We start from the raw sequence: 14,965 nt of genomic DNA, 5'->3' as shown, positions 1-14,965 counted from the left end.
AACACCCAGGACTGATCTCCTTAGGATGGACTGGTTGGATCTCCTTGCAGTCCTAGGGACTCTCAAGAGTCTTCTCCAGCACCACAGTTCAAAAGCATCAATTCTTCGGCGCTCAGCTTTCTTTATAGTCCAACTCTCACATCCATACATGACCACTGGAAAAACCATAGCCTTGGCTAGACGAACTTGTGTTGGCAAAGTAATGTCTCTGCTTTTTAATATGCTGTCTAGGTTGGCCATAACTTTCCTTCCAAGGAGTAAGTGTCTTTTAATTTCATGGCTGCAATCACCATCTGCAGTGATTTTGGAGCCCAGAAAAATAAAGTCTGTCACTGTTTCCACTGTTTCCCCATCTATTTGCCATGAAGTGATGGGACTGGATGCCAGGATCTTAGTTTTCTGAATGTTGAGCTTTAAGCCAACTTTTCCACTCTCCTCTTTCACTTTCATCAAGAGACTCTTTAGTTCTTCACTTTCTGCCATAAGGGTGGTGTCATCTGCATATCTGAGGTTATTGATATATCAACGTAAACACAAAAGCCTCGAAAGATGCAGCTGGTTTGCGGTGGGTAGTAGACATTACCAGGGTTCACCAGTATTTCCAGCCTCCTTTTTCTGGATACGTAGGAGGACTGTACTCTCTGGAAGTTAGGTGCAGCCACATGACTTGATCTGGCCAGTGAAACGTGAGGGAAAGTGGCACATGTCCCTTTGGGGGCGGGGCGGGATTTGAGAATCCCTGTGTGGTTCTCGTGCCTTCTTCCATGGTAGTGGTGAACCCTGAAGCCTCTTGTGGGGATGGTGACTTCATAAAAGTCTAATGATGACTAAGGTGCTGAAAACAAAGTCCTGAGCCTATGCAAGCCACATTGGGAATTCAAGTATGGGCAAGAAATAAATCTTGGTTGTTTTAAGCCAAAGATGTTTAGAGGTGTTTGTTACCACATCATAACCTAGTCTATCCTGACTGCAGCAAGTGGTGATGGGAAGTTTCATGTCTTGGTCTAAATTCTTCTGTAGTTTTTATCCTTTAACAAGATATCTATTTATAATTTTAAAAAATGAGTCATAAATGGATACCAGGCAAGAACCTACAGTCTAACACAGGGAACTCTGCACAATGTTATACGGCAGCCTGGATGGGAGGGGAGTTTGGGGAAGAATGGATACATGCATAGATGGCTGAGTCTCTTCCATGTTCACCTGAAACTATCACAACATTGATAATCATCTATACCCCAATACAAAATGAAAAGTTAAAAAAAGAGTCATAATACACATTCACACAATTGAGAGCATAATACACACCCTGCTATGCAATTTCTCTTATTCTTTTTTTATTTTTTAATTTATTTTTTGCAGCACTTGGTCTTCCTTGCTGTTCTCGGGCTTTCTCTAGTTGTGGCAAGTGGGGGTTACTCAAGTTACAGCATGTGGGCTTCTCATTGCCGTGGCTTCTCTTGTTGTGGAACACTGGCTTAGTTGCTCGGAGGCATGTGGGATCCTCCTGGACCAGGGATCAAACCCGTGTCCCCGGCACTGGTGGATGGATTCTTATCCACTGTGTCGCTAGGGAAGTCCCTATTTCATTAATTTTAATGGCTTAATAGTATTCTATTCTCTGAATATACCATAATGTTTTACAACTGACTACTATTGACAAATACGTTGGTTGTTTCTGGTTATTCTCGAAATACATGCTCCAAGCTACAGCTAGGCTGTTGCAACATTTATGAAAAGGACGGATTACTATTTACTTTCTCTTTTTTTGGTTCAGATCTTGCGGTTAGTTTCCAGCCTGAGCTCAGCCCTCTTAAGAGGGCTGAGGGCACCTCCTGAAGAGAGATGAATAAGCCAAGCTTGCCCGCACCCCTCCCAGGATGTACGGAGAAGGAGGGTGAAGGGCACCTGTGCATGTGCATGCGTGAAGGCTGGGTGCTGGCCCGGAAGAGCAGGGCAGGCGAAGCACGTACCGGTACTACCTGGGCTGGACTGACCCTGACTCATGTGTTCAGGAAGATAAGTTAACGGCCTGGAAACTCCAGAGCTCTGTGTGAACTCTGACTCACTGACAATTCTCCATCAACAAGTCATCTCACCTTTCAGTTTTCATCCCAGTGCCACCACATGATCTTTGGGGAAGGGCTGTGACATACATCCTTAGGAGCTTGAGAAAGATGAGAGCTGTTCAAAGAGAGTGCCAAGAGGGTTAGAATTGTTGGTCTCATTCATTGGAAGGTGTCAAATGACTCATCACATTCGTAATTTTGAACGGCCCCCCAGTGGAGGGTCTATGAGTGGCTGACACAGGCTTTACCTGCATTACATTCCCAGAGTGATTGGACTGAAAACAACGGTCACATGCCTATCAAGACCTCTTTCCACCCTTTCTCTTCAGTGCGTGAGTGCTAAGTTGCTTCAGCCATGTCCGACTCTTTGAGACCCCGTGAACTGTAGCCCGCCAGGCTCCTCTGTCCATGGATTCTCCAGGTGAGAATACTGGAGTGGGTTGCCATGCCCTCCTCCAGGGGATCTTCCCAACCCGAGTCTCTCATGTCTCCTGCAGTAGCAGGTGGATTCTTTACCATTAACACCATCTGGGAAGCCTGTACTATTTAGAGACACTGCTATAATTCCAAGGTAGGGAAGAAACTGGGGTTTCTCAGCCAAGAAAGAGGGCATACTTTAGAGTTTCCCTGGATGTGACTCAAGGGTTACATATAGATCACAGAGCTCAAGAAAAACTTAGAATCAATTGTACTTCAATTTAAAAAGATTTTTTAAAAAAATAAAATAAAATGAAATAAATAAATAAATAAAAATAAAATGAGAAAAAGAACGTTGAAGACCAGAGTACTACCCCCTCATGCAGTAATTCTGAGTATGTGCTTATCTGTAAGACAACCTAAGGGAAAAATAGGTTTGGAATGTGGATTTTTCTCTTTTAAGGCATTCTCATATCTGGTCTGGAGTCCTGAAAAGAGTTTCTGAAGTCTCTAGTCCTGGTTTGGCACCTATGACGCATATGACCTTAGGCATGTTCCTTAAGCCTCTGGGCACCTCAATTTTCTCATCTATAAAACGGGGCTTCTGATCTTGCCCGACCTGTCTTACAGGTAGGTGTGACATGTGGTTTAGATGAGGCACCACGTAAGAAAGTGTTTTGGAAATCAAAGCAACTTCATACCTGCAGAGCTCCTTCACTACAGCTCCAGTCCACTGCCCAGACCACAGAGGCATGAGGGACACCGAGACCTTCATTCAAAACGGGTCTTGGGACCTCCCTGGTGGCCCAGTGGCTAAGACGCTGTGCTCCCAATGCAGGGGGCCTGGGTTTGATCCCTGGATCAGGAACTAGATCCCACATGCTGCAATTAAAATATCCCTTGAGCAGCCAAATAAACAAATAATAATAATAAAAAAAATTTTAAGTGAGTCTTATATAGGACTTCCCTGGTGGTCCAGTGGCTAAGAGTCCACCTTCCCAGTGCAGGGGGCCTAAGTTTGATCCTTGGTCAGGGAACTAGATCCCACTTGCTGCAACTAAAGATCCTGCATGCTGCAACTAAGACCCAGGACAGCCAAATAAATAAACATATTTTTTAAAATGAGTTTTACAGAGCAGGAATCTAGAAAGAGTCCCTGAGCACCAGGGACTGTTCTAGAACTGGGGAGGCAGCAGAAAGAAATAAAGACCCGCCCCTTCCCTCTTGGAGCTTATGTTCCAGTGGAGAGGCAGAAAACAGAAAGGGAGACAAATTAAAAACAAGGACAGAAGAGCCTGGCAGGCTACAGTCCATGGGGTGGCAAAGAAGTCAGGCACAACTGAGGGACACACACAGACACACAGCTTCAGAGAGAGGTGAGTGCTTCGAGTGAATGGAACAGGATGAGGTTGTTAGGGAGGGATGAGACAGGGGCGAGGTTAGGGGGTGACCAAAGAGGGCTTCCCTCAGGAGGTGACACCTGAGAACTAGGATCCAAGTGACAAGGACAGCCCCTAGAAGACCCAGAGCACGAAGTGTCCCAGTGCCAAGGGACGGCCAGTGCACAAGCCCCGAAGCAGGAAGAGACTCCTGTTCACAGAACCTGCAGAAGCTGACGGCTTGGAGCTGCAGTGGGATAGGGCGGGCAGGGCCACAAGCCAGGGCTTGCAGCGTGTTTTCTGGAAAGGGGAATGACACAGGATCTCGTTTTGTGTTGTACTAAGATCAGCCTCCAAAGGGTTGGGAGGTCTGTCTCTCACAGGCCTTGTTGGGGGCCCCGAGAAATGTTTAGGGCCTTCAAGGGCTTTATCCAGGAACCAGCCCATCCTCCTGAACAGTCCATGGGGTCCCTAGTTCCTACTAGGGAAACTGAGAGGTAGAGAAAAAGTCACTTGCCTAGGGGGACTCATTATTTCCTTCCCCGGCTGGCATTCAACCCCAGGTCTCAGATACTGGCCCCCAGGCCCAGCCTCTCTCCACCCAACGGGGCCACCCCCTAGATGGAGGATGGGAAGGGAACCAGAAGATGGGCCCAGTGCCCCAAGGCTTCCTGCTTCAGCCAGTGAAATCCCTGGGCTGGGCTCCAGAAAGGAAGGGCCTTGTCCAGCTGGGCCCTGTCCTGCATCACCAGGCCCAGTCCTCAGCCCTCAGCTGGCAGGGATGGGGGGGTGAGGGGGGGCGGTCAGCTCCAGGAGCTGAGCCAGCCAAGAGCAACCTGATCGAGCAGGAAACAGGCCTGCCGCCAGACAAAGCATCACCCAGCACCTGGAGCCTTTGTTCCCTAGCTGCCCGTTGCAAACTTTCCCAGGCACCTGCAGCCGGGCCTCAGGAGCACCTGGGCCAGGAAGGGGCTCCCACGGGATCTGGTTTTTCTGCAAAAGGGAGTGGCCTGACTTGTGACCCGGAGGGAGGTCTTGTGACATAATAATAACAACAAACAACAATAGGTCCTCCACGTGTAAGAGGCAATTCATCTAACCCTCCCAACAAACCCAGGAGGTCTCTACTAATTATTCACGTACTACAGATTACGAAATGGAAGCACATGGAGATAAAGTGACCTGGGCCAGGTCATGCAGTATCAGGAAGAGAAAATAATATGGGCTTTTGAATCAATGAATCCCAGCCCTACTTGTGCCTGTGACCCTCGGCAAGGCATTTAAAATTTTCCAAGCTTGTCATCTTGTTCTGGTCTCAGAGGACTGCAGTGCAGATTAAATGATGTGAGATATACAAAGCCTCTGGCACATGGCTCCCCATCCAGACAGGTTTTGCTCCCCACCTCCTATAGCTCTGTGACCATGTTACCATCAGTGGGCCTCAGTTTACTCATCAAAAAAATAGGTACAATAACATTACCCAATAGGGCTATTGAAAGCCTCATGCTCTTCTGATAGGAGTGCCTCATCTTTTGAAAGGAGGCGACAGAGGATGAGATGGTTGGATGACATCACCAACTCAAAGGACATGAGTTTGGGAGATGGTGAAGGGCAGGGAAGCCTGGTGTGTTGCAGTTCGTGGGGTGGCAAAGAGTCGCACACTTAGCAACTGAACAATATCTTTTCAAAAGGCCCCATTCCTGAGACCATCCTAACAAGACTCCATTTTACAAAATTGCCATCTCTGCTTTTTACCAAAACAAACAAAGAAACACAAATAGAAAAACCAATCTTAGAGCCATTCTCCTTTTTGAGACAAAAAGCCAATATTACTCACACTGCTCGGCTTGGAAGATTTTCTCAGAAAGAAAACCAGAAGTCACGGGTTCCAGGATTGTCTCCAGTTTCACACTCTGAGACCGACGACCCACCCATAGCAGCTGTGACAGGACAGACAGCTCATGCAAAGTGCAGGGAAGATCCACTGGGGATTTCAGCCCAAAACAAAACAAGACACTAAACTCCTTTTCCTGTAAATGAGCCAATATTGACCAAGATTTTGTTATTAGCAAAGGCACTATGTACCTGTATGTTTCCCCAGTATCACGGAATATATTGATACGTGAGAACACAGTACCACCACTGTTGTGGATACCCATCAGGGTGGTGGCCTCAGCTCTTCCCAAAGGCCACATCTGTTTTTCTCAATCACCTTTTGGGGGATCAACTGCCCTTTTTCTAGTCCAACTCAGCCAATCATGTAAGGGCTGCCAATCAACCTACCTCACTGCCCCTGGTTAGTGTGACTGGTCCAAGAGAAAGGTAGGGAATAAAAAACAAAACAAAACAAATCTAGCAGAGTTTTTACCAGAATTTCAAAATTGGAGCTGGAGAGGAAAATCCTATTCTTCTTGGATTTGATGAGCTTGAAGGATGTAAGTCAGGACCACTGACAGCCATCTTCTGGATGGAGAAAGCCTGTTTGCAAAAGCAAGGGATAAAGATATCAAAGAGAGAAGCCATTGTGAATAGCAGGGGATCCTGATATAGTCCCAGATTGCTGTTGTCCCCTAAGAAAGTGAAAGTGAAAGTCGCTCAGTCATGTCTGATTCTTTGTGACCCCATGGACTGTAGTCCATGGAATTCTCCAGGCCAGAATGCTGTAGTAGGTAGCCTTTCCCTTCTCCAGGGGATCTTCCCAACCCAGGAATCAAACCGGGGTCTCCTGCACTGCAGGCGAATTCTTTACCAACTGAGCTCTCAGGGAAGCCAGGTCATCCCGTAAGGTAGGCTCAACCCTTCCTGCCCATCTCCTAGTATGTGTTTAAATGAGCCAATAAATTCCTTCCCATCCCTTGTGAGTGAAGAGACCTGCCTAACCCAGCCACAAAGCATCGGGTGGTAATAAACACAGCAGTTGAGTAGGAGAGATGTCACAGGCAGGACCTGATGACTTGCCAAGTGAAAGTTTTAGGCAATCTGGACTGTGAAATCCGAGACAGACAAGATCACCTGATTCATTCAAATCAACAAACACTTATCGAGCCCCTCCTTACACCAAGGATGGTATTAGGCATTCAGGATGTAACAGTGAATGGGACAAACCAGGTACTTTTCCTCCCTGTGGAGTAATCAGAAGGGACTTCCTGGAGCTGGTGAGGTTTGAGGAAGTCTCCAAGAGTGGTAAAACCTGGCCAGACTGAGAGTGATGAGGAGAAAAGCGTGAATAAAAATATGGAATATGGAGACATAGGACTTCCCTGGTGGTCCAGAGGCTAAAACTCTGAGCTCCCAATGCAGGGGGCCCAGCTTTGACCCTTGGTCAGGGAGCTAGCTCCCCCATGCCATAACTAAAAGATCCCACATGATGCAACTAAGACCTGGAGCCACCAAATAAGTATTTTTTAAAAAGAATGAAAAAAACAAAAAAAGATATGGTAGCACAACATACGTGTCCATGAGGGCCCACTGTCTTGTATTTCCATGGTGCCTGGCTACAGGCCACACTCAGCACAGGTTGATGGCCTGGTATGAGTAAGTGAATGAAGCAAAGTGCAAGTCATTTGGAGGAAGAGCAGCCATTCAGCTTGACTGCAGAAGAGCTACTTTTAGACAAGGTAATGCCAGACCGTAGTGGACCTCAATGAAAACCGTGGTCTCTGCCTGGACCACAGCACACCATCCCAGTTCCGGCCGGGCTGGGCAGAGCTAGCAGGGCAGCACAGTGGACCCCACAGGCCCCTTGGGGCCCCCATCTCTGTTGTGGTTGCCACACCCACGCGCTCTCAGCGTCACCAGCCAGGCTCTGCCCAACACCCTAACCAGCACCCCAGCCACCCAAGGTCGTGCCCCAGACACCACCGCCCTCCTGGCTCCTGGGCGAAGCTGCCAACACAGCACTCCTGCCACAGTCTGTAATTTGAACAGGACCTCCTCCCAGCCTGACCGCTCCTGGCCTTCTGCACCCCAGATGTACCCGCTGTGGGAGCTGCCCGGAGAGGAGTGGCACTAGTGGTACTAGTTGTTGTCCATCAAACCCCTGCACCTGGGCTGCCGACAGGAGAGGATTGAAGTCCCTGCTAGGCTGAGCCTGGGCGCCGTGGGGTCATCAGAGGCCTCTCCTTAGCCCAGAACTAGGGAGACTACGCCCCCTTGTGGCCAGGAGCCACCCAGCACCTTGGTCTTCCCAGTTCAGTTCAGTCGCCCAGTTGTGTTCGCCTCTTTACGACCCGATGAATCGCAGCACGCCAGGCCTCCCTGTCCATCACCAACTCCCGGAGCGTACTCAAACTCATGTCCATCGAGTCGGTGATGCCATCCAACCCTCTCATCCTCTGTCGTCCCCTTCTCCCGCCTTCAATCTTTCCCAGCATCAGGGTCTTTTCCAATGAGTCAGTTCCTTGCATCAGATGGCCAAGGTGTTGGAGTTTCAGCTTCAGCATCAGTCCTTCCAATGAATATTCAGGAATGATTTCCTTTAGGATGGACTGGTGGGATCTCCTTGCAGTCCAAGAGACTCTCAAGAGTCTTCTCCAAAACCACAGTTCAAAAGCATCAATTCTTCAGCACTCAGCTTTCTTTATAGTCCAACTCTCACATCCATACATGACTACTGGAGAAACCATAGCTTTGACTAGACAGACCTTTGTTAGCAAAGGAATGTCTCTGCTTTTTAATATGCTGTCTAGGTTTCTTCCAAGAAGTAAGCATTTTTAAATTTCATGGCTGCAGTTATCGTCTGCAGTGATATTGGATCTCAAGAAAATAAAGTCTGTCATTGTTTCCATTGTTTCCCCATCTATTTGCCATGAAGTGATGGGACCGGATGCCATGATCTTAGTTTTCTGAATGTTGAGTTTTAAGTCAGTTTTTTTCACTCTCCTCTTTCAGTTTCATCAAGAGCCTCTTTAGTTTCTCTTCGCTTTCTGCCATAAGGGTGGTGTCATCTGCATATCTGAGGTTTTGATATTTCTCCTAGCAATCTTGATTCTAGCTTGTGTTTCATCCAGCCTGACATTTCGCATGATGTTCTCTGAATATAAGTTAAATAAGCAGAGTGATAATATGTAGCCTTGATGTACTCCTTTCCTGATTTGGAACCAGTCTGTTGTTCCATGTACAGTTCTAACTGTTGCTTCTTGACCTGCATACAGATTTCTTAGGAGGCAGGTCAGGTGTTCTGGTATTCCTGTCTCTTGAAGAATTTTCCAGTTTGTTGTGATCCACACGATCAGGTCTTCCCAGATTATGAAAATTTGCACAGTTAATTTGGTGTGTGTGTGTGAGCTCGGTTGTGACCAACTCTTGCGACCCCATGGACTGTAGCCTGCCAGGTTTCTGTTTATAGAATTTTCCAGGCAAGAATACTGCAGTACGTTGCCATTTCCTTCTCCAGGAATCTTCCCAGCCGAGAGATCAAACTCATATCTCTTAAGTGGTTCTAACTAGCAGACGGGTTCTTTACCACTAGTGCCACCTGGGAATTTTTATTTTTATTTTTTGGCCCAGTCACATGGCATTCAGAGCTTCCCTGCCCAGGGATCAAATCCACATCCCCTGCATTGGAAGCTCAGAATTCTAACCACTAGACCACCAGGGAAGTCCAGGGGAGTTTTTAAAAAAGGAATAACAATTTTGAAAAGCTGAGAACACAAATCACTTAAGTGGATATCTCAAGGAAACTCATGGTAAAGACTCTGGGGAAAAAAATAAAGCAGACTGTTGGAAAAAGCTATTTTAGAATTTCCAATGCCAAAGTAAAATTTTCTGACTGTAATTTCTTTTACATTTATCTGCTAAGGCAGGACGATGTGATGTCTGAAGATTGTTCTGAAAGAACAATGTTTTCCAGTTCTATGCAGTCTTCTCATGTTCCATGTTCTTATGGAACATACCTCCCACTTCTGTGATTCTTAACAGCCCTGTCAGGCCAGATGGACGGTAAAGAACTCCTCTCCCCCACATTCTTCAGCTTTGAAAACTCAGTTTTCCACCTCCATAGTGTTTGTTTGCAAGGGGGGCAAACCTCTGAGCATCTTTACGAGCATTTTTGTCTGTGATACGTAATACCCTGTACTCGATGCTCATTGTTATTGCTGGTAGTGTTTGTGAGGGAGGAGAATGGAGATTAAAAAACAAAACAAAACGAGAAGACAGATCTTGATTTCAGGGGCCTGTCTACCTTAGAGACAATACACACACATGACACAACTTGCGAACAGTCACAAATTAACAGCAGGGTGTAAACTAAACATACGAGTGCTGAGAGCAGTAATCAGCGTGAGTGGAAGGCTGCAGACAGGACACTTGCTGGAAATAGCGTCTGAGAGGAGTCTGGAAGAATGCCAGGCCCGCAGACTGAGGCTGTCTGGGCTTGGATAGATGTCAAGGAGGCCAACATGGACTTCCGTAGTGGTTCAGGGGTTAAAAATCTGCCTTCCAACACAGTTGACATGGGTTTGATCACTGGTTGGGGGACTAAGATCCAACCTGTTACAGGACAACTAAGCCTGTGTGCCCCAACCACTGAGCCTGTGATCTAGGGCCCGGCAGCAGCAACTACTGAAACCTGTGTGCCCTAGAGCCTGTGATCCGAAACAAGAGAAGCCACCACAAAGAGAAATCTATGCACTGCGATTAGAGAGTAGCCCTCACTCCCTACAACTAGAGAAAAGCCCTTGCAGCAACAAAGACTCAGTGCAGCAAAAAAAGAAGAAGACAGTCAGATGAACCAAATAGCTGAAGACATCAGGCCAAGAAAGCCTAGTGGTCTAGTGGCTAAGAAAGACTCCGTGCTCCCAATGTAGGGGGCCTGGGTTCGATCCCTACTCAAGGAACTAGATCTGCACATGCAACAACTGAGAGTTGGCCAGCTGCAACTAAAAGGTCCTGCATGCTGCAACTAAGACGGCACAGCTAAATAAATAAGTAAACAATATTAAGAAAGCCCAAGGCAGTCATCTTACCCCAAGTTCCAACTTTTTAGGATCATCTCTACATTTGGATTCCACCAGTCTTCTTAACCACTCAGGAGGCAGCCCCTGCTCACAACGGGTAAGGATTGTCTATTACCCTAGGCAGTTGCCCACCCACTGCTTTTGGAACAGCTCACAGTTCATTCTCTGGGCGAGATGTTGCTGTCAGCAATGATCTCAGCATTTGGACCTATACCTGTCTGGATCTGGCTAGTCCCTGGATGACCCAGTGAGATTTTGTGATCTGGCTTCTGGACAGACCCAACTTTGCTCCTGGCCTCAGGGCAGGGGGCAGGGCGCAGGGCATGATTCGGGATATTTTTGGTTCTCAGTAACAGACACCCTACTCGAGCTGGTTGAATCAGTGTCACTTAATAGGACGTCCCACAGAAGGGTGGCCTCCAGGTAAGTGGATGCAGCATCTCAGGGAGGACGTAAAGACCAAAATTCATCAGCTTCTTTGTTTACTCCTCCCCTGACATTGAAGATTGTGCCATTCTGCCCTTTGTGCATGAAAACACCTGCTTGCTCACGGCCTTACCAACAGAATGTATTGTCAAACATTTGGAATTTTGCCAATCTGATAGGGGAAAAGTGGTATAACAGTGTCATTTCAATTTTAATTGCTCTTACTATGAGCGAATTGAGCATTTTTTCATATACTTAAGGGCTACTTGTTTTTCCTTTTCTGTGACCTTTGTCTTCACCTACCTTGCTCATTTGCCATTCAGGTTGTTGACCTTGGATGCAGGTTTTTTTCCATCTCTCTGCTCTGGCTTTTTCAGTGCTTGCTTCCTGCTCAGGTTGGAACTGAGAGGGCAGCAGCAGTTTCCCGACCTTGAGATGATCAGAAATCAGGAGCGTCACTTTCTGTTTCTCCCTAACCCAGTTCTACTTCCCAACCCTCTCTCCCTTTTCTGTTTCTTCTTTGGTTTCTTATTTGTTGTTGTTATTTGTTTTTTCGGCTGCAAACCATGTGGTTTGCAGGATCTTAGTTCCCTGACCAGGGCTGGAAACTGGGTCCTCTGCAGTGGAAGCTCCGAGTCCTAACCACTGGACAACCAGGGAAGTCCCATCCTGTTTTTCCTTTGGCTAAGGAGAAACTGACTTGCCCAGTTTGCTTTGCAGTGAGGAGTGGCCACGGGACACAGTCCTGCCCAATGAGATGAAGGTGGGAACATGTGAGGGACTTTTGGGGAAAGATGTGGTTAGAAAAAGCACAGGTGTCGGGCTTCCCTGCTGGTCCAGTGCTTATGAATCACCTGCCAATGCAGGGGGACATGGGTTCGAAGACTCCGCATGCCATGGAACAACAAATCCCATGAGCTACAACTACAGAGCCCACGCTCTAGAGCCCTCGAGCTGAAACCACTGAAGCCCGTGGTGCCTAGAGCCTGTGCTCCTCAACAAGAGAAGCCACTGCAGTGAGAAGCCTGTTCTCTGCCAACTAGAGAGTAGCCCCCACTCTCCACAACTAGAGAAAGCAATGAAGACCCAGCACAGCCAAAAATAAAATAAAATAACACAGGTGTCATGGGCATAGCCCCTTTCTTCTTGTCTTAATATGGACAGAACGGCTGGAGTGGCAGCCTTCTTGACACCATAAACAAAGACAAAGACGGTCACAGAGATGTTGATCTTAGTATCACTAGAACCACCAAACCAATGCCAGAAACCACCTAGCCCCAGACTTTGTATATAGCTCACTGAGTATCTTCACTCCTAAACTATATCTGTCGGTATGTAGGTGGAAGGAGGTATGTTCTGTTACCTGCTGATGAAAACATCTCTAACCAGTGCACTGTGGCTTCCTCTTAGCAGAAAAAACTTCCCAGAAGTTCACCCTTCCTCATTCCCTGGACTTTTCCTCCGGATATTGGTCACACTGGTCCCAAACCAACCACCTCAAGGGGCATAGGATTTCCCTTAGGCTGATGGGGTCACTCATCACTCCTGGGCTGGGGGCAACATTCCCTGAGGCATATGGACGCGGGGAGGAGAGGTGAAAACCAGAGGCGAGAGGTTTGCGGCATTTTTAGAAACGAAGGGGGTGAGAAATGGCTGCTGGGTGGCCAGGCACGGGGTGTCCTGCAGTGAGTGAGACAGTGGGCTCAGCTCGGGGCTGTGACTGGGGGAGCGACTTGTGTGTTGCCTCCGTGGACCCACTGCCCCGTCATCCTGCTCTAGGGCACTGCTGGGCTCCACCTGTGTGCAGAGGTTGGCAACCTGTCCCACCTGTCCGGCAATCGGGTCTTGTAAACCATGAATGCACAGTTACATGAACTACATACACCTCTCTCAGTGAGGTCAAAGAAATAGTTGTATTCCTTTAAGACAAAAACTTTCCTTGATAAATGAATAGATTATATTAGTTTATAAAGTCTATGAGGACAGGAGTGTATCTTTCCTGTTTTCTGCTATACCTCTAATCCCTAGCAATTGGTTAAAACTATTGAACAGAACAGCGCTTTTTGACATAGTTTTTTTTTGGGGGGGTGGGGGGTGCCAAGCAGCATGTAGGATCTTAGTTTCCTAACCAGGGATCAAGCCCATGCCCCTTGCGTTGGGAGTTCGAGTCTTATTTTAAAAGTATTTGTATTTATTTATTTGGCTGCGCCAGGTCTTCGTTGCGGCACGAGCAATCTTAGTTGTGGCATGTGGGATCTGGTTTCCTGACCAGGGATTGAACCTGGGTCTCCTGCATTGGCCGCACAGAGTCTTAGGCCACTGGACCACCAGGGAAGTCACCAACATAGACATTGACATCAATCAACCCACTAATCTGGGGGCTCTGGTAATACAGTCTGCTATCCTCTGACTGAATTACACTGGTATCTGCTCTGTACTTCAGCCTCTCCACTGCCAGACAACAAAAAGAAGTCTGTTTGGAGACCTACTAAATCCAGGATATCTGCTTTTAGCATTTCAAGCCAAGGGTGCTATGGAGCTGGGGATGATGAACCCATTCTGGCGCCCAGGGATCATCGTTTCCTTTTCCGGGCCTTCCCAAATCACCCCTTTATTCCTGTTCAGCCCTCTGGCTCAATGTTTGAAGTCCCCATTTTCTTTCCTTTTAAAATCAAGACCGGCCTTTCCACTCTCTCCAACCCTCCAGCTCATTTTCTGTTGAAATATTTCCAAGACCACAGGCACTGACTCAGCGTCCCATTTCTCGGTGGGAGGGATATAATTAGTCCAGGCCAAAGGACCTTGGGGGCTTCCCTGGTAGCTCAGCTGGTAAAGAATCTGCCTGCAATGCAGGAGACCCCAGTTCGATTCCTCGATCCCGAGATGCCTGGCGGGCTACAGTCCATGGGGTCGCTTATAGCTGGACACGACTGAGCACCTAAACGCAGCACGCAGCACAACAGAGTTTGTTTCAAGGAGCTTGAGGTTCATTCACAAACTCTCCAACCCACCTTGGGGATAGCTAAGAGCTAGTTCCTCCCTGAGTTGCTCGCACACTTCTCCAGGTCTGAAAGGCAAAGGTCCCATTGCTGACAGGTTCTGACCTTCCAAGATTCCACTCCCAGCATCTAACGCAGGCCTGCTCTTCCTTTCATCTCTTTCGTCTAAACAAAAGCTCCTTTTCTTTGTTCTCCCTGACAATGTTCTATTACATTTGTTTATTTCCTCCATTATAAAAAATAATATAAGCTCAGGGACCAGTGGTTAAGACTCCAGTGATCCAGTGGTTAAGACCGTTCTGCGATTCCAGTACAGAGGGCATGGGTTTGATCCCTGGTCAGGGAACTAGGATCCCACATGCTGCACAGCATGGCCCAGAAAAATAAATAAATTAATTAATTAAAAGGTAACTTTAAAAAAAGAAGGTAATATAAGCTTATAAGCTCATTTAAGAAAATGTAGGATATCCAGCTGGGCTTCCCTGATAGCTTGGTTGGTAAAGAATCAGCATTGCAATGCAGGAGACCCAGGTTCAATTCCTGGGTCAGGAAGATCCCCTGAAGAAGGGATAGGCTACCCACTCCAGTATTCTTGGCTTCCCTTGTGGCTCAGCTAGTAAAGAATCCACCTGCAATGCAGGAGACCTGGATTTGATCCCTGGGTTGGGAAGATCCCCTGGAGAAGGGAAAGGCTACCCACTCCAGTATTCTTGGCTTCC

The 14,965-nt window shown here is 47.4% G+C and overlaps 1 long non-coding RNA gene across 3 annotated transcripts; it reads right to left on the bottom strand.

The window, feature by feature from the left end:
* Positions 1-1,374: 1,374 nt before the first annotated feature.
* LOC133068368 (uncharacterized) lies at positions 1,375-6,703 on the bottom strand. 3 transcript variants are annotated; one of them, XR_009695503.1, is made up of 4 exons: positions 6,615-6,703; positions 6,234-6,343; positions 5,703-5,895; positions 1,375-2,184 (listed from the first exon to the last, which is right to left on the bottom strand). It is a non-coding gene; the product is annotated as an uncharacterized LOC133068368 (long non-coding RNA). The 3 variants fall into 3 exon arrangements; XR_009695501.1 differs by having other exon boundaries at positions 5,703-6,343; XR_009695502.1 differs by lacking the exon at positions 6,615-6,703 and having other exon boundaries at positions 6,234-6,566.
* Positions 6,704-14,965: the final 8,262 nt, after the last annotated feature.

The sequence above is a fragment of the Dama dama genome, chromosome 13, assembly GCF_033118175.1.
Source record: "Dama dama isolate Ldn47 chromosome 13, ASM3311817v1, whole genome shotgun sequence".
In the NCBI taxonomy this organism is placed as follows: Eukaryota; Metazoa; Chordata; class Mammalia; order Artiodactyla; family Cervidae; genus Dama; species Dama dama.
The sequence above is the reverse complement of the archived record's forward strand: the minus strand, read 5'-3'. Positions and strand labels throughout refer to the sequence as shown.